Source organism: Zonotrichia albicollis, chromosome 4 (assembly GCF_047830755.1).
Source record: "Zonotrichia albicollis isolate bZonAlb1 chromosome 4, bZonAlb1.hap1, whole genome shotgun sequence".
Classification (NCBI taxonomy): domain Eukaryota; kingdom Metazoa; phylum Chordata; class Aves; order Passeriformes; family Passerellidae; genus Zonotrichia; species Zonotrichia albicollis.
The window spans coordinates 72,208,671-72,233,959 of NC_133822.1; the positions used below are offsets into that span (position 1 = coordinate 72,208,671).

The 25,289-nt window shown below is 37.5% G+C and overlaps 1 protein-coding gene across 24 annotated transcripts in view; it reads left to right on the forward strand.

Annotated features, from left to right (window-relative positions):
- Positions 1-25,289, forward strand: part of PLEKHA5 (pleckstrin homology domain containing A5) — a 154,853-nt gene that overhangs the window by 48,115 nt on the left and 81,449 nt on the right. Inside the window, exon 1 of one of the 24 annotated variants that reach the window (XM_074540084.1) lies at positions 12,238-12,525. The exons of the other annotated variants lie outside the window; for them this stretch is intronic. The gene's annotated coding sequence lies outside the window, so the exon portion shown is untranslated. Of the gene's footprint in view, positions 1-12,237; positions 12,526-25,289 lie in introns of those variants that run through there. 24 annotated transcript variants of the gene reach the window in all.

The window sequence follows — 25,289 nt, forward strand, 5'->3', positions numbered from 1 at the left end:
TGGGTTACAAATATATCAGTGTGATTGAAACAAATCATTGATTCAGAGGAAGAAAGAGTGACTTTTGTAATGGTACAAGGTTTAAAAGGTAGAGTAATTCTGTTATTGCTGGGACCAGAAATTTGTGATTCTTTAATCTATTGTTGCTCTTTCCTTCTCCCTCTTCTCTGTCCCAGCCCTGAGTAGATAGCCCATATGGAAAAAAGAAGTATTTTTATCCAGGAAACTTTGTCTTTTTGTTTTCCACACTCTGAAGGTGAATTCTGTTCTTTGTATAAAAATTTCTGTAAAGGATTTAGGGGGACAAACCGCAGCAGTCCTTTCTCAGCCACCCTGAAACTTGAGATGAAGCCTAAAACAAACAAATGTGAGACTTTGTTTGGGGGGGTTTGAGGAATTTGGAGGTTTTTTTCTGAAGAAATTTACCTTGTGTCTCTTTTTACTTCTTAGAAGGCTTTTGCCTAGGGTAATACCCATTTCTGTGGAAACCTTCCTCTTCTTGCTGTTCAAGCCAAATGGGGTTTTTTTTTGTATTTTGGAAGAATATTTGAGGCTTAGTTTAATAAATGTAGACTCTCTTATATTATAAGCTTCATTTTTTGGGGGACAAGGCTAAATATTTAGATGGGATTTAATTTTTATTTGGTGAGGTATTGTTAATTTATTTCTTTTAAGTTGCATTTATGTATTACCTTACACTACAGATCAAGTTACTCCTTTCACATTCTTCTGTGAATAAGCTATGTGTGTTCCACATTAAAATATTAATGCAGGATATATTTGACTCTTTGGCACAAGAATAAGATTTTCCAAGTGAAGTGACTTGAGGTTGGAAAAACCATGCCAAGTACTGCAGTGCCAAAGAAATCTAGTTTATGTGTAATTATTCTCAATGTACTTCATACAATTAATAATTACATTGTACTTACCATCATGAATAAAACCTGCTTTTCTGACTGTTTAGGTTATGCATGCCTGAATCACTTAAATATAGGCTGTTCTGGGATACTGGTAGGAATTCTGGGGAAGGAAATTGGCATCTAAATAGAATTTCTTAAAGGTTTCAAGAGTGAAAGGGAGTTTGGAAATGAGTTTTAGAATGGACCTGTTACCTGTTGTGCTCATCCAAGAGCAGGCATAAATATTCTGTATATAGTTCAAAAGCAGAAAGCTGCTTTTGGAGGAGGATACCAGGGTAGTAGCCAGCTCATCTTTCTAAAGTTACTTCCAAACTTTAAAACTTGGATGAAATATTTGAGGGTTAATGCTGCTTTTGTGTTAATAAAATCAAAGGCTTTGGAGGAAATGCATGTTACAGGCAAGCATAAGTGCTGACACTTCATGTTTCAGTAGCTTTTACCAAGGCTTAAAAGAGCAGAAATGCTAGATATTGTTCTTAAAATAAAAATAGAGGGTTTGAAATTCATATCCAGAGGAATAAATGTGATAATCATCAAAGGTAGTTTGTGTCTTCACACTCAACAGGAAATTCAAATGCCTGTCAGTCAATTTGCACGAGTCATTTCTCAAGCACACAGAAATCTCAAACAGGTTGCCTAAAGAGATCAGAAAGAAAAGGAAAAATGTACTATGCCACAGTGTAACACTAAAGAATCAAAATACCCCTGTTTGAAAGAAAAACAAGGCAGTTTGAAGTTCTTTAGTACATTCTTTTAGTGCATTTAGGACGTTCTTTATCACGTTTAAAATGCGAAGTGGTGGTGTAATTTTGATTGATCATACAATAATGGCACTGAAATATCTGTATGTGTGCAATTCAGATACTGGTGTTTCTAACAAGCTTTTGGGAGCATTTTTTATCTGAATGTGCTCTTTGGATGATTCTTATTTACATGGCTTGGCAGTGGAGTACGCAGTTATTGCTTGTAGGGATTGATTTTTTTTTTTCACACTTCCCATTATAAAGCCTAAAGGTAATTACAATTCTAAAATCTGGCAGCAGGTAAGTAAAGGATTTCTCTGAATATTGACCTGTTACCAGCTATTTAAAAAAAGAAAATCCAAAAAAACCCCCAAAGTAACAAAAAAACAGCACAAACAAGCCCTGCAGCTCCTACATTTAACAGAAATTATGTAGTAATACACTGAGTAGTACTAGCCAGAACTTCTTTCAGGATATGGGACTATTTTGCCTTAAATACATTTAATAGCAACAGTTGTTTTAAAACTTACAGCAGAATTAGCTTTTTTAATACTGCTCTTAAATTATTTTGATGTTTTGGTGTGCAATAAGAACGCTGGGAGTATCTTAGGTTGATTTAATCTTTAAAAAAAAATTGAGTCTGAACACACCTTGTATCAGATAGAGGGATTAGGGTTTTAGCACATTAATTGAAACTTACTTTTTGGAAAAACACTTTTTTCTTTGTCTGTCAAACTTCCAGTTCTGAACAAATTGCTGAATTTCAGACCCTGAGTGGGGAGTGTTTGAGTGTGGAGTTCTGAACAGGGGTTGTGGGCTTTTTTTTGTTTGGTTTACACATGTTAATGAATTATTCAAAAGGGGGGGAAGATATCAATGAATCTTCAAGGCCTGCTGTGCAAATCCTGTAAATCCCAGCAGGTCCTGGTGTGACTTCCTTGGAGCTGGAAGCTGCAGGTGTGTGCCTCAGGAGCTGCCCTTGTGGGCAGAGAAAAACTCCATTAATACTCAATTAATAACCCTTAGTTAATAGTTGGGAGTTAGCTCGCACTTCTGTCTCATTAGCCCTTGCACGTACAAGATTTGGCAGGTGTCAACACCTGTAAGACACCCTTTGCTAAGGAAATAAAACAAATTCTTGTTTTTCTCCGGTGGCAGGATGCTGCCTATTTCAGCTCTGTTGGCATGGCTCTGAGAGAACAAGGATTCATTCTGCTAATACTATAATATTTCCACATTATAGTCTTAGCAGCTAAGGATTTACCAAGAAAGAGTATTAATCCATAATTAATGCTCTTTCATAATTATTCTGCAATACTATGTGTTTATATGCAGAGTAAATTAGATTATTGTTTCAAGGCTTTTCAGGTATAATTTAATATATTAGAAGTACAGCATAGGATATTGCAAGGGGATCTGTAGCTCTACATAAATTGTTTAAAAGCACTTAAAACTACAGAGATTTTTTTTTAGATGGAGGAATTAATGTGATAAAAATGTTAAACTTTTGCTTGTGTGGAGATGGTTTCCTGAGAATTTTGTAGCTCCACATGACAGAAAGATGGTCCAGAAGGGTTTGCTGTGTGCATGGTTGAGTTCTGTAGGTCAAACAAACATGGGCACTTTTAGAAAATGTCTACAAAACCATTGACTGTAAAACTGCACATTGCAAACTCCTCTGTGTATTTTTGTATTGCAAACTTCACTGCAGTAGGCAGAGCTGCTGTTGGGCAGAGAAGCTTGTAGCCAAGTTGGAACAATCACATTTACAGGTTGTGTCCATTTGTGCTGTTTGCACTCTGATGGTGTGCCTGAACTTGCACTGTACAAGCTTCTGTTTCTCAGATTGTGTTACTGAAAGTAATTCAGTCTTTTTATCTAATTTTCTTCATTTTCAGTTTGGACCAAAGCCAGTTTGTCATCTTTTCTTATTTTATTTGAATTTTTGCAATTGTTTAGGGGGTTTTTTGTGAGTTTCAAGCAGTTTGCTTTAAAATCTTGGGTCACAAATGGCTTAAAAGGTGCAAAATCAGCAGCAGTTTTGAAACACAAGCAAATTTTGATTTGTTCTTCTCATCTCTATAGCAGAGGATTAAAGTAATCATGTTCTCATGTAATAATCAGTGTAGAATAAAGCATTTGATCTTTTATTTTTATGCTTTTCAAGTAGGATGTCAAAACATTTTTTTTTAAATTTTCACTTTCAATGCTGCTTTGTGACTGTTTGTATTTCAGTTTGTGTGTGTATGTTTCTAAGTAATACCTTAGCCTGAAGAAAAACCCATCAGAGGCTGCTTGAAAAAAAAAGTGAAGCTGTGAAAGAATTGCCTCTGGCTTGCATTGAAGGCACACATTTTGGTTGTCTTGCTCATTAATTTTTTTCTTTTATTTTTGTACTAAGTGGGTTTTTGTAGTTTGGTTTCATGATGTAATATACCATGTACTTTGCCTCTCAAATTTCCCTTGATTTATCTTAAGTTCTTTGGATGATAATGAGTATTTTACTTGTAGGAGGTCAAAGCTCCAGTATTTACTTTTCTGTTCTTAAAGGTACTGTAAATACACCTGACTGCATGTCAGTGTTAGTAATTTTAAAGATGGATATTCTAAGAAAATACAATCACCTTGCAAAATATTCTTGGTGTATACTACCTTAAAAAAATTTGGATTGGAGGATTCAAAACTGAGGAGACTTTTATTAGTCATGTAAATCCAGTTGAATTGTAGATTTTCTTGTGATTTTCTTTTTAGTTTATTCCCTGTGAATCATGTTAGAATGGTATCCTGAGAATAAATTGTGTACTTTTTGAAGGACATAAAATATTGGAGCGCTAATGAAACTTTATCCCTGGGTTGTTGTCCTGAAAAGCAAAAGTCAATTAAAAAAGCATTTCAAGTGTTGCTCCCTCCAGTTTTTATTGATGTATGAAGGCTTCCTCCTATTGAGAAAAGTATAAAGCTCATTATATCAGTTAAATCTATTTTAACAGAAGAGAAAGCCAGAATATGATGATTTTCATCTGTGCTGGTTTTATTTGAGCTGTCCCTGTGATTAGATTTGCTTTCAGCAGCTTTAGGAGGTTGCTGTCTGACGTGGACGTCTTGGGGAGGGCAGTGCTGAGCTGGTGGCAGCCTGGACAGAAGGAAAGCCTGTGCTTTTAGGGGCTAATCCACCCTGCTGCATCCTGTGATTCAGCTGACAGCAAAATTCAACAGCTACACCCTGGCTGGTGAATTTTCTTGTCCAAGTCTAATAAATAGTATCCCTGTTTCTGCATCTGTCTGTGGAAACCCCCTGACAAGGACTCGTATCAAGCATCTGATGGAAATTTATAATTACAGACCTGTGTTGTGTAGGGAAGTTCAACTGTAAATTAGCTGTGGATCATTCAGGGTTTAATTATCCTGTTCACTGGTTTCATAATCTTTCAGTGTCTGTGGCTTGAGAATTACTCTGCTCTCCCTCCCACAATCCATGCTGCATCAATTCCCAGGGAAATAGGGAACAGTGGGTAAAGCTCTGGCCTGCTGGAGGGAGATGTTCATGTTTGGCAAGCTTGTGCAGTCTGAAGTGAAAATCAACTGTGTGCCACAAGTGGGTGGATCAGGCCCTACCTCATTGAAAAGGTGAAGAAGTCAGGGGAATACAAAAAAACTGCTAGAAGTTAGCTTTAAATTTGAAAAGAAAAGACCCTGGTTTCTAATAAATTGATGCAGTATCATCATTCCTACTGAGCTTCTCTTTAGCTGAGAAAAGCAGCCGAATGTAGGAGAAATGACCTGCAGCAGTCGGACATGTGCTGTCTTCATGGTTTCTTGAACCTTGTATTCTCTGGGGTTTGCTGCGTTTGCCAGAAACAGAGATTGCCAGAGGTGAGGATTTGTTTCAGAGGTGTTTTGGAGAACCTGCTGTCTGTGGTTCAGTGCCTTCATATCTTTGTATTCAACTGCACCTGGTGGGTTTCTGTATTCACCCTGACCCCACACCAACGCTCCACCAGCTGTTCCAAGAGTTAACAAAGCTCTGTGTTGTTTCATAGGCTCACACAAAACTTGCTGTGAGTTCTCTGAGATGGCCAGTCTGTCAAACAGTATCTGTTACAATGCTAAAGTTGTGTTCCACGCTAGAAATGGCCATCTCAAAGCCCTCTGAATATTGTGGAATTGTGGAATGGTTTGGGTTGGAAGGGGTTTAAAGGACACCTTCCACACAACCAGGTTGTTGAAAGCCCTGTCCAGCCTGCCCTTGAACACTTCCAGGGATGGGATGTCCAAAGCTTCCCTTGGCTAATTTATTCCAGTGTCACCACCCTGTAGTGAAGAATTCTTTCCAATATCTCATGTAACTCCAGACTCTTCCAGTTGGCAGCCATTCCTTCTTGTCCTGTCCCTGCATACTCTTGTGTAAAATACAGATTTTTTTTTTTTTCATTTGTACCATGTTACACTGCTACTATTGAATGTCATTTGCTATTTTACTGCCTGTGTTCCTAATCCTGTGTAACTCCTTCAACTGGGCCCTTCTTCTGAATGGCACCCTTAGTTCTGGGGAATAGTGATAAAGTTTAATTTCTGTGTTCCCTCCCTCTTTGAAATCAGGGTGAAGAGTTTGTGAGCTCAAGTCCCTGCAGATTCATTAATTTGTGTCCTTACATTGTTGTGAGCCCATTGCCATCTCTTAAGCTCTGGCACCTTAGCTTCTTTCAGGAGCTTTAACAAGTGACCTTATAGGATGGCATTCATTTCCCAAAGCTGTTGTGAATGTTTTTGGTTTTTTGTTTTGTTTTTAATTTTTTTGGTGGTTTTTTTGGGGGGGGTATTTTTGTTTTGTTTTTTAAATTTTTTTTAGTTGAAAAGTTTTCTGATTGTGAAGTTTGAAACATGAGCTGTATTAGGTTTGAGATATGGGCCTGTCTCTCCCCTTTTTGGTCTCTAAACATTTGCAAGTGATTCCTCACAGCCTGCAATGTATTTATTTTCTGACCTGTGAGTTTGTGTTGAACTTTTTCATGTTCCATTTTCTATTTGAGCACTTTGAGAATTTTTGTTTCAGTAACTTCTCTTACTTTGCTGCTTAGTGATGCTGATCTGTATCTTGCTTTAATTAATTTTGAGTGTTATTCACATTTCCCTTGCAGTACATTACTTTTTCTCAAATACAGAAGAGTTTTTCCTCCACTCTTTCTCTGCAAGAATTTAATCAACTTAATTTTTGCATATTGAGAGACTTGGGAGATGAAGCAGAGATCTTGTGCAGGTTCAGATTGGTTCATGGTTGTAATTCTGCTCTGGCTACACAGTCAGCAAGTTGTCAGAATAGCATGTTCTTCTAAGTAGTTAATTTTAAATTCATTCTATTTGTTTTTATAAACTGATAACTCTACAAAAGGGTATTTTTACTACAGTTCCTGCCATTAATAGAAAGAAGCAGCTTAATGAGCACATATGTAGCTGCAATTCAGAATGAGTTTAAGGATGTTGCAAAGAGCTTTGGCTGACTGGAAAGTTACTTTGAGAGGAGAATGGAGAAATTTTCCAGATGGGATTGCAGCAGTTTAACTCTGAATTTATCAGTTAATAAAAGGGATTTGTGCTTTGTGACAGTTATTGAATAAGGATTTGAAAATTTGTGTAGGTCTTGCAAGACAAAAAAGCTGCTGAGCGTCAATGTTTCTTACACAGAAACTTGTATTTGATGGGTTGAAACTTAGATTTTTTTTTTTAATGAAACTTGATTTGAAGTGTTGTTTCACTTCTGTGTTGCATCAAAAACTGGAAAATATTTAATGCTCCTTTGGTTGATGTCATTGCCCTAAAAGCTTTTCTTTGACTTGTACAATACTTGCAGTAGCAAAGTTTTGTAGAAAAACTAATTCCATTGGGCATCAAGAAGAAGGATTCAGATTGGATTCCTGAGGTCATCAGTCTTGCAGCAAAAGTAAATTTATTCATGTATGGAATAATTTACTAGATTGCTTTAATTCCTTTTTAGCAGTTCTGGGAATCAACATAAAATAAAAAGGAATGTCACTAACAGATTGTATTTTATAAACAGTAACAATTTTACCTTAGAAAGTGCAGTTCCTTGTCAGGGACTATTGTTCTCTTGCCCACATTGAATGTGTTCCTTCATCTAATGGCTGTGTTTAGTCATTTTAGATTATTTTTAAAAGACAAGCAAATGGATTAAGAGAATGGTGGGGAAGGGAAATTGTCTGTACTCTGAGGATAGGCAGAAGTTTGGCTGGGTAGTTGGAGCTTGGATTTATTGGAAGGTGCTCAGTTCAGACCTGGTCTTAGTCTCACACACCCTGTAATATAAATGTATATATTTAAACTTGGGAAGCAACACTAACAGTGTGGGCAGCAGTGGCAGTTTTATATGTTCTGGCACATTGTCTGGTACAATTTTCCAGATGAATCATTATGGTCATTTATTAAAGACCAACAGGCAGCCTGCTTTTATAAGCTGTGAACAGCAGATATAAACCTTATTTTTCCATTTTACTTCTTCAAGAGCGTGAGCACAAAGTGTTGTATCTTGAGCACAAACCTATATTTAGAAATTAAATGACAACAGAAATGGGAATGCTCAATTCAGTTGACAATTCAGTCTAATTGTGGGCATTTGAAGAGTGAAAGACTGTAAAAAAATTGAACTTATCAGGACATTGCAATAATTTAAGGAATAAAATCCAAGGCACTTAGCAGCTGGTGTACTAAATGTACATGTACTTTGTGGGTCCTTTGGTTCTGTTTGCCCCATGACAGAGTCAGTGTTTCATTTTTCTCAGTATTGAAGACATCAGGGCATGGGTTAACAGGGAAAATACAAGAAAAGAAAGTTAAAGAAGGCAAAAATTACTTGGGATGGAATGGAAAGAAAAGCTGTAAACCATGACTCTTTTCAAGTGTGGTGCAAAAATAATTAGAAAATAATAAAGGGGAGAATATACATTACGCAACAGAAACACTGAAAAAATATAGCACAGTGAAACTATGAATAGAAACAAGAAATGTAAATTATATTATAGAAATAAGAAAAAAAACTACTCATCTTTTGAACTTTGCAGATGTAGTTTTCCCCCTGTGGTTGCCTAGACACAGATATATCCTTTTTTTCCTTTTGTTTGAAAAATGTTCTTTCTACTTGAATAGGTCAGCTGATAGATAAGATATAATAACATAATGGCAAACAGATTTTAAATTGCTACACGTTTCTGCAGAATGTAGCTTTATATAGAAATGGAAGAATTCTTAACATGTCTGTGATGTAGTGTTTGAGAGAGACATCTTGAGGTATTACTGCTAGTAACCAAATTCAGGAGGGCAGCTTGTGACATCATACCAAGGCTGAGAGGAGAGCTGAAAGAGCTCATGTGGAAGAGACATCCTTGTGGAATTCTGTTTAGGATGCCAGAAAGTCTCGTGAAACTCAGCTGCATATAATTTACTGAAGAATTTATCATGTTTAGTCAAAAAAACGTCAATTGCAGAAGTCAAGGCTCTTAATAAAATCCATATAAAGCCCAGTTATAACCCTAAAAGTGCATAATATTTCATTGGGAAAGAGTGGTGAGTTGGATACTGAGACTGAAAATTAACTTAAATAAACTGTTGATCAAACATCTTATTAAAATGAGGTGCTCTGCTGTCAGAGCAGGTGATCAGAGCTGTGTGTGTGTGAGCTCTTGTGAAGAAGCTGCTGGTGAGAAAGATGTTTAAAGTATTTAGCACCTGATTTCTTGTTAAGTACATTAAAATATATAAATGCATTAAAATACATAGCACCACCACTTCAGTCATTAGACGTTTTCTAACTTAGCTTCTAACTGTCTGTAGAGAGTTTACTGAAATTAATTGTGTTCCTGCAGCACTCTCTGATGCTCGCTGTCTTTATAACAGTGGTCTGGCATGGTTTTAGTGTTTTGTGTGGTTTGGTTTGGATATCAGTGCAGAAACTCTAGAAAAATGTTTCAGCTTCCAGGGCTGTTTGATTTTAATCCCAGCTTTGTCATGTTCAGAAGAATTATTTTCTTACAAGTCCTTTGTACAGGCTACATTTCCCTACTTATGTATTAATTCAATTATTTTTTTTTTCTTTTAAGACATGTTTATTAGATGGCAAATTGGCAAATTTACTCTCACTTACTATAAAACTTCCTTATCAAGATCTTGAAATTCAAATTTATGTCATTGTAAAGGAACCCTTTCAAGGTCAACAGGAGAGTACATTTCAACTGTTCTGCATTAGTTGTGTAATCAAATTATTTTGGCTTTATGTGCTACTCATAACCCCCTTGCATTTCATTATTATGGGTACTATTTTAGGCCATTAATAAAATACAGATTCATCAAGAGAAAAAAAAAAATTGTCCTAAAATTTCCTTATGCTTCTGTAAAGGTGGGCACTTGTCCAGGAAGTGCAGAGGGTTTTGGTTTGGTTTTTTCCCCATGAAAACTTGTCTTTTGGGGGAGAATATGCCCACAGATATCTAACTTCAAAACAGACCTTCTGAACTTCTAAACTGTTTTTTATCTCAAAGAAAATTGTTGTAATTTGTGCTCAGCTTGATGGGATTTTGGGCAGAGAAGGGGAATGAACGTGAAACAAGAACAGTGTTTATTTCAGTTTTAGTGGGTTGTATTAACAGCTTCTTTTTCCCCTTCCTCATATTGCATGTGTAGAAACTGCAAACTGCTGATTAGGTAGCTGTGAATTTGTTCAAGTAATCTTTCTTCAATAGCATTTATTTATTTATTTATTTTGTCTTCTGAACTAAGCTAGAGCAAGCCTGGATGAAAATGTTTCTCATTCAGGAGGCAGCTCTTATGTCCATGGCACCTTGCATTTTAAAAATAAAATTTAAAAATAAACTTTTTTTTTTTTTGAAAACTAAAATTTTGAGTTACCAGTTTGAATCTGTGTGGAAGTTTAGAGAGCAATAGCAAAGCAAATGATGATAAGTTAGATGACAAAAGAATAAAAGCTTAAGTAAAAATGTGAAATATGATTGAGTACTTGTTTCTTTAAAGTGCCCATTAGCTGGCAAATAACTACTGAAATTCTTACCAAGATGATGGCTTTTCATCACCTAATGGTAGACTGCAGAATTCATCTGAATTTTGCGATGCGGACATGTACTGTAGCAAGGATTCTTTTTATCTATTTTGGTGTAAGAAAATTAATTATCAAGATATTATGTGATAAATGACAATAAATAAACTACTTTATATAGTGTCTCTGGAATATGGACTGGGATGTTTGGGTGTGTTTATGAAATCAGGTTCAGCTGTGCCACAGCTCTGTTGTGCACCTTGGCTTCTGGGTTTGTGGATGGAAGGAATTGCTGAAGTGGAAATACTTCCTCTTGTTTTGTGTGAATTCAAAGGAAAGGGGCAAGGATTCATGTTCAAATAATTACCTTAGTAAAGAGGATTTTTAAAGCATTGGAGTGAATGTCTTAGACTTCAAAACTCTGTGTGTGAAGTCGCAGATCCTCATAATAGATCTAAGCATTTTTGGATAGATAGGAAAATCCAAATTTTAAGTTACTTGTAGACATTAGTGAAGCTTTAGAATATTGTCCTGCTTCTTTGCCAACCACTGTATTCACCAATATCCACCATCTTGGAAGTGGAGGATTTGATGGTAGAGTTTATTCCAAATCTTTTTCTTATGCTCAGGTGTGGTACAGACCGGGGGAGGGCTGTGCTGCTCTTTTATACAGCATAATTTAAAATACAGCATTTAGAAAGCAGCCTGCCTGGCTCTGCTTTCAGCTTGAATGATAAGCAGGAAAGCATTTTAAAAAAACAGAAGTGCCTGGGGCACAGCTTTTTTCTTCTCACAAGAGGAGGAAAACTTTGTGTATTCATTTGAAAAAATGAATATACAATAAATATGGAAAGAGGGCTGTGAGATAGAGGAAACCAAAACACGGAAGGCTTCTGTTCCACTTGTCTGTGGGTGTATTAAAAGATGTTCATCTCCTGAGGGGAAAAGGTTTGAATATCTGCTTCACAGGATTTTTGCATGTGAATAACCTGACTTCTGATATCCAAATAAATTGTTTCATTAAGAAGCTAAGTGGTTTCTTTATGTACAAAGAGACTTTAAGTGGAGGTAAATGGCTCTGGAACATAAATCATCTGCTAGACTGTTCTCAAGCAGTCACTTGTTAGACAGTTCTCAAGCCTTTTGTCTTGCCTCCCTCGCCCTAAAAAAAAAAATTTTCAATTAATAAATAATTTAAAAACCTGCCCAGAAATCAGCAGGTAGGCCAATTCCTAAATCAATATGGACACTGTTCAGCAAATCTGTTGTCTTTGTCTGATTTATCAATTGTGTGCTGAGTGTTCAGACCATATCCCATCCTGAAAAAGGTTTCCAGTCTATTGCAGTGGCATCATGTAATTACAGTGAAGCTCATGATGATAGTGTTTAAGCCTCAGGATGCCCTTCAGGGAAGCAGTGCAAATAATTATCTGAGCATCAGCCCAGATTTAAAACAAAAAAAGAGAGGGGACCAAAAAAAAAAAAAAAAAAAAAATCAATGCTGCTTGGCGGCTGAGTTTTGCGTATTCCAATTAACGATTTTAGATTTGACTTAAAAGTTGTGAAATTGTTTGGAAGTAGGCCATCTCCTGCTGAGATGAAGCATCAGGCCGGTTTAAATGAGGCACTGAGCATGCTCTCTCGGGTCCCCACCGTTTGAGATTTGGCAGAGTGTGTCTGGGCTGCCTGCGAGAAGAGCTGTCACTCAGAGCACAGCGTGCCCTTTTGTCATCCTTCTGACCGTGCACACAGGATTCCTCTTGGAACTGTGAGTGGGGATGTGAGACGAGCCTTGCTGCTTTTGGTGAGCTGATCTTCATCTCTTTCCCTTTCTGATGCCTTTAGATATCTCAGATAAAACTCAGCGTCGCACTTGGCTCTCTGCTCTGATAATGGGATCTATTTGAAATGGCTCTGCCGTGCTTCACTCCAGTGAAATAATACGTGTACTAATTTCTTTACTGCAGAAGAATTGCTTTTTTAGCAGGAATGCTGGGCTGGGCAGAAAAATGGGCATAATTTTTTTTTTTCCCTCTGACTTCAAATTAGCTAACCTAAATATAGCAACAGTTCTTGAACCATCACTTCTCAGTCATTTTTCATAATGTTCTTTTTAAACCAATTTTGGGTTTAGAGCCTGGATTATTTTGTGCATCTCATATTTTCGAGGGGGCTTGATTAATCTTGCAAAAGAGGATTATTTAAGACAATGCTGAAATATATTTACAGTACTTGATTCCAAGACAAATTCAACAGGGTAAGTTAGGTGTTGTCATGTTAGTTTTGCTGCTGTGCGTGTATTTCCTTCTTTAACCAGCTAAGGAATAGGAACAGGTATCTCCTGGTTCTCTGTTACAGCTGAGATTTGGCACCTTGGTAAGATGTAGTAGAAATTCCTGAACAAATTTATAGTCTTTGTAGTAGTTAAGGTGAATGCTTGATACAGCTTAGGATTTAATTAACTTCTAATTAACTGTGGGGAAGGCAGGATTTATGATACAAAGTATTATCCGGGCTTACTTCTTGCACTTGATTTAAAATCTTGTTTTCCTCCAAGAACATCTGCAAATTGTAGCTTTTAAATTCTTTAATGCCAGGCATTTAACCTCCAGCAAAAAAAAAAAAAAATCAGTTGGCAGTATATTTTTAAAACCTCTAAACTGGGATTGTAAAAAGCAGTGAGTGCATTGATAAACTGACACCACCTACTTCCATTCCCCAAAAAAAAAGTTGTTTCCTGATATCACTTACCTGTGGATGAATACAGATGATTTAATATTATGGATGAAATTCATGTGCTTTAAGGTTTTGGTATGACACAGGAATGAGACTGGAGCTCTTAGTACTAATACATTCACAAATATTTGGGGGTTGGGAGGGGAGCTTGTTTTTACAAGTGGATAGCCTTTATCCTGTTGTGATTGTGCGTACATATTTCAGTCTTTTGGAGAAAAGATTTGAGTTACAATGGGAAAAGCTGCTTGTCAGTGAATTTGCTGAGTCTGACAAAGAGGCTCCTGCCAAACACAACCCCTGTTATGATTCCAGCTGACCTGATTTATAGGAGCAGAATCAATAAGCCCTTAAGCTTCATCCTCACTCTGACACTGCTGGAAGAGGGAGGGTGATCTGTGAATCTTGAGTGCTTGAACATGAGTTTGCTTGACCCCCTAATGTGGGGTTTCTGGGGAAAATGATCTAAGTGGGTGCAGGAGTTAAGGTTTTTGTTAAAGCCTGAGGATAATGCATTTAATTGAGGCCTCATGGTGGCAGAGGGCTGTCATAACCCATCAGCAGAGCTGTGCCTGGATTGCTGCTCTGACAAATGATGAGGGGGAACTGCAGACCTGTGCTGAGCGAAATCCATCACTGCTGCTGCTGCAGCCCTGGGTGCTGAGAATTTCAGACTTGCTGTGCTGACCCCTAAGAGAGCACTGCCTTTGACCTGAGGCCACGGAGAAACCTTCCAAAATTAATTGACAGCACTAAAATTACAAGCGTGTACTTTGATTAGAAGTGTGTAATATCACAACGCAACAATCTTAGAGTTTGCGGTTTTAGAATATAATAATATATATAAAACAAGATAAAAGTTTTGGAGCAGAAGCTAGTCCTCCTTCTTCACCTTCTTCTTCATAAGTTTAAGTAGTATTTTATAATACTATAAGTTTATAGTAATTTATAATTAAAAAAGTCTGCATTGCCAACTTGGAGTGATTAGTTATTAAGTTAAAAATAGAAATAATTTGTGCCATATCTTAGATAGTTTAGACTTAAAAGACCTTCTGAAAAAAGGTAGTTAATAATTTTGTAACTTGTTAGTAAAATACCACAAAACTCACTGCTTGTGAGACTATAACATAGATTTTAAAAATAAACGTTTAAGTCTAAACACAAAATACCGTCTCAAACTGTCAATCCCAACCTTAACCAAAAAAAAAAAAAAATAAAACAAGAACCAACATTCACTTGTTACACTAACTTGTTACCTTGAAAGCATTACTAGGTATTTCTAATATTAGTTTTTATTATTTCTAATTATTAGTTATTTCTGATATGAGTTTTCACTCATAGCTGGAACATGTGTGGTAATGGTGGTGCCTTCAGGTGCCTTGAGCTGTGTCTCACAAAGATCTGCAGGATAATATGAAGCTACACCATTTATTGACCATTAGAGAATTTCTGGACAAAGAGGAGTCCTAGAGAACTTCACACCTCTCAGGAAGTTGTATTTCATGGGTTTGTAAAAGAAAGGTTTTAGTCTAAAGGAAAGCAGAAATTTGCAAGTGTTAAACATCACAAGCTATTTTTATAACCTTGATCATCTCTATTTTACTCTTCAGGATAGTATTTGTTCTTTCCTTTGAAGTGACTGCTGACTCTGGTTAGTTTTCCAAAAAGCTGAATTTTTACATTGTTGTTACAAAGGTTAACTGAATTTTGTAGGTAAGATGCTGTCCCCTCTGCAGACCTTCTCTTGTCTGTAACCATTTTACTGAACATTCAAGTCCACTTTGGGTTATGAGCAGCTTGTGGGAAGAAAAAAATCTGCCTTGTGTTTATATCTTAATGGTGGTGGTGCATAAAGAGATTATTTTGAGAACTCAGACAACTTGACAATAATATATTGCCTTTAGTTTTGCTGCAGTTTTACTCTGTGCCAGTTTTGTTGGTTTCTTTATATTTCTAAATAGTGTGTGTGCATGAATAAATATATATATAAATATATATACACACAGAGAACATGCAGAGAGGGAGGTGAATGTGTGTGAGGGCTGCTGGCTGAACAAGATTATTCGAAGTGCATTTAAATTGCACAGAATTGAGGACTGAAATTAAATAAAATGATGCTTTTTCATGCTAAGGAATGTTATTTTTCAGTCATTTTAGACATGTCAGCCATCATAAGGATTTTCTTATGTTTTATTGTGGATGAATATATTGTAATTGGCAATAAAATAAGGTGAAAGATTGAGGTTCCTAGGATTGTGCCATGTAGGTGTTCGGATTTTTAGAAACTGGAGGTCTCTGGAAGGAGCTTGAGGAACTCCCTCATGTGACTGAAAATGTAAGGCATGTAATTCAACCTGTTGAGTTATTTTTTGAAGAGGATGAAAAAAAAATATTTTTTTTTTTACACATGAATAAAAAGTCACTGACTTCCATGGCACTTTTTCACCAGGAGAGCAGTGAGAATGTCGTGGTGGCTTTAGTCCTTTTGAGAGAGCATCGCTGCTGAAATAATGTTTAAATAAACTTTTTGCTTGAGTGTTCATAAATATAATTGTTTGCACAGGGGGAAAAAAATGAGTTAAGGATGTGGTGTGAAGGGGAACCTTTGGATATGTATCACTTTAGCTGCCTGCCAACTGTGTTTTGAATTATTAAAATCTTTTGGACAGTGAAGGCTCAGCCTTTTTCCATTCACACTGTGCTCTAAATAAGAGATTTTACTACTGCTGACAATTGCACATACTCAGTTGGTGTGCCAGATGGAGAGGATGGAGAGCCTGTGACAATTTTAGGCTGAAGGTTGTGTCTAAAAACCTTGTCAGCATTCTGCATCAGATCTTGACCTATTTTAGACAGTTTGCTAAAATCTGATACTGCCATTTATTAGTTTTTGTAGTTTTTTTCATGAAGTGGAGGAAGGAGTGGAGCTATGTTTCACAAGCATGAGCTAAATTTACTTTTCCAAGTGAAAAAAAAAAATGTGCACCCGTTCTCATTTAAAATAATTGGCTCTAATGTCAGCCATGTATAATCGAGTCTGAGATTTTATGGAAAAGTAAAGAAGGCATTATTAGTTCTTTTTATATGTGTCTGGTATAAGTTGAGAAATGGATCTGTTAAAGTGAAAAATGAAAATATTTGGGATTGTGTTATTCTTTAAAAAATTTGGCTTTTTTTTTGTACCAAGAGAGTGGAAATAATGAGCTGGTTAAATCTTTGCTGAATGAGCTAAAAATTGTCTACTTTTTCAGTACACTGAGGTTTAAAATGAGTATTAAATACAGTCCTGTGAATATTGGCAGATTTTTGCTACAAATACATTAGATCATTGCAATTCAATGGTGAATAGGTATTTATTGGGATTTTCTGTCAATGAAATTTAGCACATGTTTGTATATATTTGTATTGAGGAGTTGTTTAGAACTTTAAATTTCCGAAAAGATGACCAAGAGAAAGTAAAACATTTCTCTTTGTAGATCAGAATTTCCACAGCCCCCACCAAGAACACAGAAAAGGGGAAAACCAAAAATAAAAAAAAAAAGAAAAAAAAACAAAACAAAAACCTGGAATGCTTCTCAAAATGATACATAAGCTTGAATATTTCCAGTGTGTTTTCAGTACAGCATCACTTTCCTTATGTTTATGCATGTTTCCATGTTTTACAGTGTTTTCAGAATATTCAGTCTTAGCACATTTCAATGCTGTGGTGAGGAGACAGTTTAGTATTTAAACATGTCAATGGCTGTAAGAAAACTGGAATTGCTTTGTGCTTTCCTTAAGCTAATCTGAATTTAATGGAAGCATGTACCATACAGTGACTTTGTTTTTTCCAAGCCAGACAAAACTTGATGCTCTTTGAAAGTATGACCATTGAGGAAAAAAGAAAGGAAATATTAATTTTGATGTACTTCAGGCTACCTGAAGGGACTTGGGTGCAGTTCATATCTTGCCAAAAGTCAATTAATGTCTTGCGTCAAATATCAAAAGATTTCCATGTTTTATACTTCCCTGTTTATATGGGAATTATTAACTTAGTCAGAATTTCAGTCTTTTCAATCTTTAAAGTTTATTCTCAAATTTGGCTCTCTTTATATTTCAGATGGTCCCTTTGCCTCTTTTGCCATAATATATAAAATAATGTGTACAGGGATTTTTTTCCAGGCATTTATATAGGTATCATAACACAACCATATTGGTAGAAAATCTGGCATTTACATGAGCATTAGCATATGGGCAACTGAATAAAAACCTTTCAATCAGTGAAAATACTGTGTTTGCTGACAACATTGAGTAACATCCTTACTGGAAGGACCTGAAATATTTTCATGGAACAGGATTTGCTATGTGGAGTGTTGAGGTCCCTTTAAGTGTGGCCCATGATTAAGATAAAAACAAAACCAGCAAAATGGCTTTATTTCATTATTATAAATGGATAGATTTTTTTGACAGGATGGGTTTAGCATATGATGTAAAATATTTGGGCTTTTGGAGGGGGAAAAGGTACTGAGAAACAAGAAATACAAAAAAGGTTTTCAGAGCTGTCATTAAAACGCAGGATATCAATGCAAGTCTTAACAATTTTACTCAATACAAATTTGTCTGATATGAGATACTGTATCTTGCCTGGGAAATCTATGTTAGACTTTTTATTTCTTTTTTTGCTGTTCTGAGAAATGGGATGATTTTTTTTTTTCCTTCCTGGAGAAAATAGCCCAAGCCATCAAGGTTGTCATAGCAGAGAACGAAAGGCATGACTTAACCACCACCACTTTTGGTAATACCATCTGCTTCAGCCCACTCTGCCCAGTGCGTTTGTTCTCTCTGTGAGCAAAGACAAGACTGATATCCTTAGTAGCCCTCAAACTGAGGCTGTCAAAATAAGTTCTTTAATGCTGCCTCTGAAAGTGTCTCCAAGTACAGTGTGGTTCTGGCTGTGGTGTGCTTCCTGCAGGAGCAGCTGAATTCAATTCCCAGCTGCCTAAATGGTCAGAAATAGGTTGGGAATGTTCCCCACAACCTTCTGTTGCAGCATTAGTATCTCACTGTTGCATTGGTGGGGAGTATTTTATATAATGATACTACAAATTTGGAATGGAAACAGAGGTTGACTTAACATTAAGCTGTTGTTTTATTGTATTTAGGTGTTCAGTTGAATTTCTGTTGTAATGGTGGGGAATATTTTATATCATGATAGTACAGATTGGGAGTGGAAACTGAGGTTTACTTAACCAGGATCACAGAGGAAGCTTGGTGAAGCCCCAGGGCACATCCCTGGTGCAGTTAGCTTGATGCTGACTGTCAGTCAAATGCCTCAAATGCATGTCAGTGCAAAGCTGCACCTGGCCCCATAGGGAGAAAAGCCAAATAGCCCCAGAGAAAGTTCTTGCTCATGAAGCTGGATTGGTTTCAATACCTTAGCTACCAGATTTGCATTATTCCATTTAGAAATTCTGTTGTGGTATCTTACCGTGGTATTGCCCTGTAAAAGGAAGTTTAAGGTCCTAAGTTCATCAGCTCAAGGCCCTGAGCACCAAGATGTTCTTGTCTCATTGTGTCTCGTAATAATTCACACTCACAGGACACATTCAGATTGATAATTTCATCCATTGGATGCAAGTTTTTATTTCATTACCTTGTCTGTATTGAAACCAAGTAAGAACAGTTTCAATTTTGTTAAGACAGGACTATTAAATGTATTAATCAGAGTGGGACTTCAACAGAATTAGATTTATTTAATTTCTTCATTTTATATTATAGTGACATGTCTAGTAGAGTGCTAACGTGTCATTTTCTGATAACCGTGTTGAAGTGATATTGAGAGTCTGTGACTGCATTCCCCTTCTCCATTTTCATCCAAAAATTTTTGAAAGCTTCTGCTGCACCTATGTAAAGCTGGAACAAAGTCAGAGAGCTATGTGGAAAAGTAATAGCACAGCCAAGAGAAAAGAAGCTCAGAAATGTCTGGGTCATGTGAGTGCATGGGTGTGTCCACACCTGTACAGTTGTTCAGCCACTGCTTTACACTAACCATAACCATGTTGTAGTTCCTCTAACACTTCTAGACTTTCTGATCCAGAAAGCTCTTCAGCTTCCCAGGCTCAATTCTTTTGTCTCTTGTTACCTCCATAGTTTTATATGAAGGATTAAATGAAAATGGCTCAGCCATTTCCTTGAAAAAGATTAGAAGAAAAATGCTTTCCATAGTTTTAAAATGCTTCCAGCTGGTTCGCTGCCAAGCTCTGATATCCCTGTGGCATTGAGGAAAAGTTTACAATTTGAAACTGAACCAGTAGACCCTTTTTCACTGAAAAGCATTTCACTGAATGCAAATAGTCTGCACTTTCTTTATTTTTACTTGGGGGACCTCGTGCACACACCAGTAGCATTCTTACTGATAAAAATGACTGGTGAATACACTTCCACTTCTCTGCAGCTTTCTCATACTGAATGAAAATAGAAGAAACCTTTTTAATTGAAGAATTACAGTAATAAGGAATAATAATAGGACCCTGTTGCTCTTTATCTAGAAAAGAAATTAGTTGAAGACAGTAGATTCCTTTGTTAATTCTGTTGACATCACAGTCCTTGCTCTAGAGGCAGAAATTGTAATTCACAGGTTTAACGTGATTTATCAGTAACTGTGGCATGTCATCCATGTTAGAAACAACTACCCCAATGTGTAGAACAGAGAAGCTTGTAACTTCTAACCAGATGTTTTTTCAGAGTGTATCAAGTCCTTTATCACACTGCAGATGGCTATCAGTAATTCTGTTTCTGTCCAAACCTTGAGTTCATGTTTTCTGACAGGCAGTATCCAATAGATGTGGATCATCAGAATTCATTCTGCAAAGAGCTGAACTGTTTGTAATGTGAGTCTTGTTATGATTATTGGGGGAAATGTGTCTTCTCAAGCTCAAGTGGTGAATATTTGATATCCTGATTATTTTTGAGATATCAGAATGACTAATGTAACCTGACTGGAATGTACTTATAGTAACCGTGCCATTGAAGCTAGGCAACTGCTATGCACTGGCATGAACATTTGCAAAATCATTAAAAGACAGTGGAGAAAAATCCTTAGAAAGCTGCTTGTCACATTGTTATCTTAATCCTTGGGGAAAGTCTGCAAAATACATTTGAAAGACAAGCATGGAAATGAAATTCAGAAAGCTGTTAGGTCTTAAAACTCATGCAGTCAGTGGTTTTAAAGCACATAATTCTGTGGACCACTTCAGCCAATCCTACTTATTTAGCACCTTCCTTTTTAGGGAGAGAGAAAAAGGGAAGAATATTATTGAATGAAATGAAATGAACAAGTCTTGCTCCCCTTTACTGGAGTGTAAAACTCCAGTGTAAAAAGAAGACATCAGAAGGCTGATAAGAGTAGGCAAGTGATGTCTGCGTGGCTGCAGCTTCCTGTGACTTTTTTTTAAACAGAAGATTGCTACTAATGTTTGTATCAAAAATATTTTAATTCTTTTTTCATTTATCACAACCCAAGAAAATTCCTGGCAGCTTTAGGATTACAGATTAAAATGTTTCCATTAGCAACTACTTTATCAATTCTAAAAAGTTTTTTTGCACAAATCAAGATAAATGTAGTTTATTTTCTGTAGAACAAAAGTCCTTAGCATACTGGAAGTTTTGGGTCTGAAGAACCTCTGAGAGCTGTGCTGTGTGAGCGTGTGATGCTGCTTCAGTGGCCTCCTTGTGGATTATATTTGGGTTTTTGCCACTGGGGGGAGCAGAAGACTGTCGCCGGCTTCAGGGAGTGGAATAAGTGTCAGTCTTCCATCGCAGAAGATTCAGGCCTTAATGATGAGTTGTGGGAGACTGTGGGTCCTTCATGTCTGGCACATGCTTGAAAATCTGTCTTCCAGTGAATAAAATCTCTAGATAATCAGGTTTTGTGATTGCTCTTTGCTGAAGAGTTGCATCCTGGGTTAAACATGAAGTGCATTTTAGAAAAGCAAGGGAAGGAGCTAAGGGGGCTTAGAAAAAGGAGAGAGAGGAACTTAGGCAAGTAGTGACAGGGTAAGTGCAGTTTTTAATTAAAAAGTTTTTAATTTGAGTGCAGGTTTTCATCTTAAAAAGGCACGTTTGGTTGGGTGTTAGGAAGAAATTCTTGCCTGTGAGGCTGGTGAGGTGTCGGGTTTTCCGGCTGTTTGAAGGGCCTAGAAAGGCCCGAAGTGGCCTTGGGGCAGCCCGCGTATCGAAGGACGAGAAGAGGCTTCAGTTCTTCTTTCGGTTTTTATGTTTATTAATTGTTTATCTAAAAGATTTTCTTTCAGCCCGACAGAGGTCTGCTCAGCAGTCAGCCATGAGCACACTGTCCTGTCCTCCGGACAGCCACCTATCTTTATACCCATTGTTACGTGTACAATATTTATCATTTTTCCCCAATACCATTTATTCTTATTGCTGGGTGCACTCTCAGTAATAACCAATCCAAAAGTGCCATCATCACCAAAGAAGATGGAGGAGAAGAAGAAGAAGAAGAAGAAGAAGGACAGGACACACCCCAATTCCTCCATCTTACTTCTCTAAACCCCCCTGTACAGAAATCCTAAACCCTGTGTCTCACCCTCTAATTAACTCATCCCTTCACCATTCACCCCGGTGAAGTCCTCCTATCCTCATACAGGTGTCGTCTCCCGTGTAGGGTCAAAGTCCAGCCACCAGACACTTCTGGCAACATTCCAGGACTCCCGGGCCCCCCAAGGGTGGTCTCGGTGGCTCGGCACCTCAGGACTGAGATCCGACAGTGAGGCGCTGGCACAGTTCCCCTGAGAAGCTGTAAATGCTTCATCCCTGAAAGCTGACAGGTTGGACAGGGCTTGGAGCACCCTGGGATCATGGAAGGTGTCCCTGCCCATGGCAGGGGGTGGAACCAGAGGATCTTTAAAGTCCCTTCCAACCCAAACCTTTCTGTGATTGAGTGAAGAGTAGGTTCTGACTGGTGGTGGCATCAGCAGTGAGCTAAAATTCCCTGAAACATTTTTGTTTCAGCTGTTGCCTAATGGCAACTCCTGCAGCAAGAGAGTGCAGTTTGCTTTAACAAAAGATGCTGTAGATATGTATATATGTTTGTAAAATTAATGCATTCTTTAACCAGACATTTGCTTTCATCTTGGTCTTTCAGTAGTAAATCTAAAAATGCTGTTCTCTTCCTCTGAAAGCATTGGGAAGGAGGAAACATTCACGTTTCTTCTTTTCATTTCCTTGTGTAGAATCAAAGGCTAACATGTTATTCTAGTATGACTGCAACTCTAAATGCTGCCTGGTTATTCCCAAGCTCATTTAAGGCTCTCTTCAGTGTCTTTGTGTGTCATGTAATGGGGAAAAAGAGCCCTGTGGGTTGTTGAGGGCTTGCCCTGCCTGCTGAGGTTGCTTGACTGGTAATGTTCATGCTGCATGCAGTTTCCATTACCTGTCTTTAAATTCCTTGATGTTTGGGACAGAACAAGGCATTCCAGTTGCAAGCCAAGGTTGGGCTTTCCCTTTGGGATAACTTGTTCTGTCTGTACTGTCAACAGCAAGCAGTCAAAATTCCTGCTTTCAAATTCATTATCGTTTTTGCTCATGCTGTGTAGAGCTTAAAGCTTTAAGCAGAGCAAGCTTAAAGAAATGTTTGGGTGACACCTCAGTGCTCTCAGTAGAGAGATTTACAGCAGGATTGTGGATGCAGAGGAAATATCAGGTGGCAGCTCCCAGCAGATCCTGGAGCATTCCAGTAACCTGTGACCGGTGATGTGTTTCCTATGTGGTCATTTGTTGTCCCACCTCTTCTTTTTTTTTTTGTTTTGACAGATATAAGCTGCCTTAAGGCCCTTACCCCTCCTGGGTTGCTTTTTGTTGTGTGTTTGGTTTTTTTTTAATATCATGTTAAAATTGTTTTTTGACTGATGCTTGGAACAGCCATGGATTCTTATTCTAGGAGCATAAACAGCTGAGGGTGCTGAGTGAGCTGACAGATGTCACCGTGAGAGTGATTTTTATCAACATGGGTAACCCTGATGACTGCAAATAGACAAACATTGCTGTGTTAAAAAAAAAATGGCAAGAAAGGGAATCCAGGGAAATAAACACTGGTCAGCTTCACCTCTCTCCCTGAGAATATTAATGTGCAACTCATTTAAACTGTTCTAGGCATGTGAAAGACTGGAAGGTAATTGGAAACAGCCAGCATGGATATATCAAGGAAAAATCTTGCCTGACCAACCTGGCTGCCTCCTACAGTGACTGCCTTTTGCAACAGAGGGGGAAAACAGTGGAAACCACATAAATTCAGCAAGGCTTTTGATGTATCTCATGTGGTACCTTTGTGTCTGAGCGTGGGGTATGGATGGGATGAATGGTGAGGAACTGACTGTACCATCAGCAATCAATAATTAAAAGTTTCAGTTCAGTGGCTATTTGCAGAGAGTCTTCACTGGAGTTGGGGTGGAACTATTTTGTCACTGATCAGCAAGTCAATTCCTCACACAGGAGTGAGGCTCATGCAGAAATGTCAGATGGACAAGAATCTTGGTGGTCATCAAGTTCAACCTCGTGCTCAGAGGTAAATCCAACACCAGATCAGATTGCAAAGGCCCTTGTCCAGCTGAGTCTCAAAAATCTTCAAGAAAGACTTGGAATCATTGTCTGCTCCAGAGGCTGAAGGAGATTGATGTGTTTGGCCTGAAGAGATGACAAAAGCAGGGACTTAACTGCATCCTTCATTAACTACATGGACTTTGTAAATGAGACAGACTCTCTTCAGAACTGTAAAAAGAGCAATGGTCATAAACTGCAGTAAAGTACATTCTAACAGATTAAAATAAAAATAGTAGTAAAAAACCCAAGCCTCTTGAGCAAAGAATGATTCCATGTCTTTCCTGAAGATTTTTGAAACTCAACTGGACAAGGGCCTTTGCAGTCTGATCTGGCGTTGGAGTTACCTCTGAGCACGAGGTTGAATTTGATGACCACCAAGAGTCTTGTCCATCTGACATTTCTGCATGAGCCTCACTCCTGTGTGACATCTTTTTAACCTAAGGTTTTTGTATATTATAGCATTTACACTGACTTTTAATAAGGCAGCCTCTTGAGCTAATCAGAAGTATGTTCCCTAAATCAAATGTCTAAAGGCCTTAGTAAAATAACTTAGTAAAGGTCTTAGTAACTTAGACATGAATGTAAACCCCTAAATTCTGTGAATAATATAGGCAGTATTGCCATGTGGTTGTCTGTACATATGTGCCCAGAGTAATTTTATTTTCCCCTGCTCCTCGGGCTCAGTTATATTGGTTTGGCTGTAAAAACCAAATTTTTTCTTACTGAAAATAGCAAATTACATTAAGTGGAACTTAACTTTCTAGTTCAGTAGTGACAAAGTGTGTCCTGTTGTACTACTCTGATTTAGACTATCAGAATTAGTCTTAGCTCTCTTATATTTTTAGGAAGTTAAGCTCTGTTGAAAATTATGGTGCTTCAGCACTGACTACAATCTCAGCTTGAAGGCCTTCAGAAATAGCTAATTTTTAAATGAAATTCAAAACTGGACAAAACTAGAAAGTCGGTGTAATTAAATATTAAGATTTTCTCTTTCAAAATCAGCCCTTACATTCTGGCAAGCTTCTGTCTCTCAGAACTGGTAGATCTTTGTCTGCCACCGTCATGTGCTAATGCTTCATCAAGTCTTAACACTGAACTCAGGGCTGGAGGCTATTAATGAAATTTAGATTCTTCTAGAAATAGCACAGCTCTTACAAAGAGAGGCTTTAATGCCACAGAACTAACAGGAGATTAATTACTTCTATAAAACTTATCATATGCTATCAGAAAGAGGAAGAG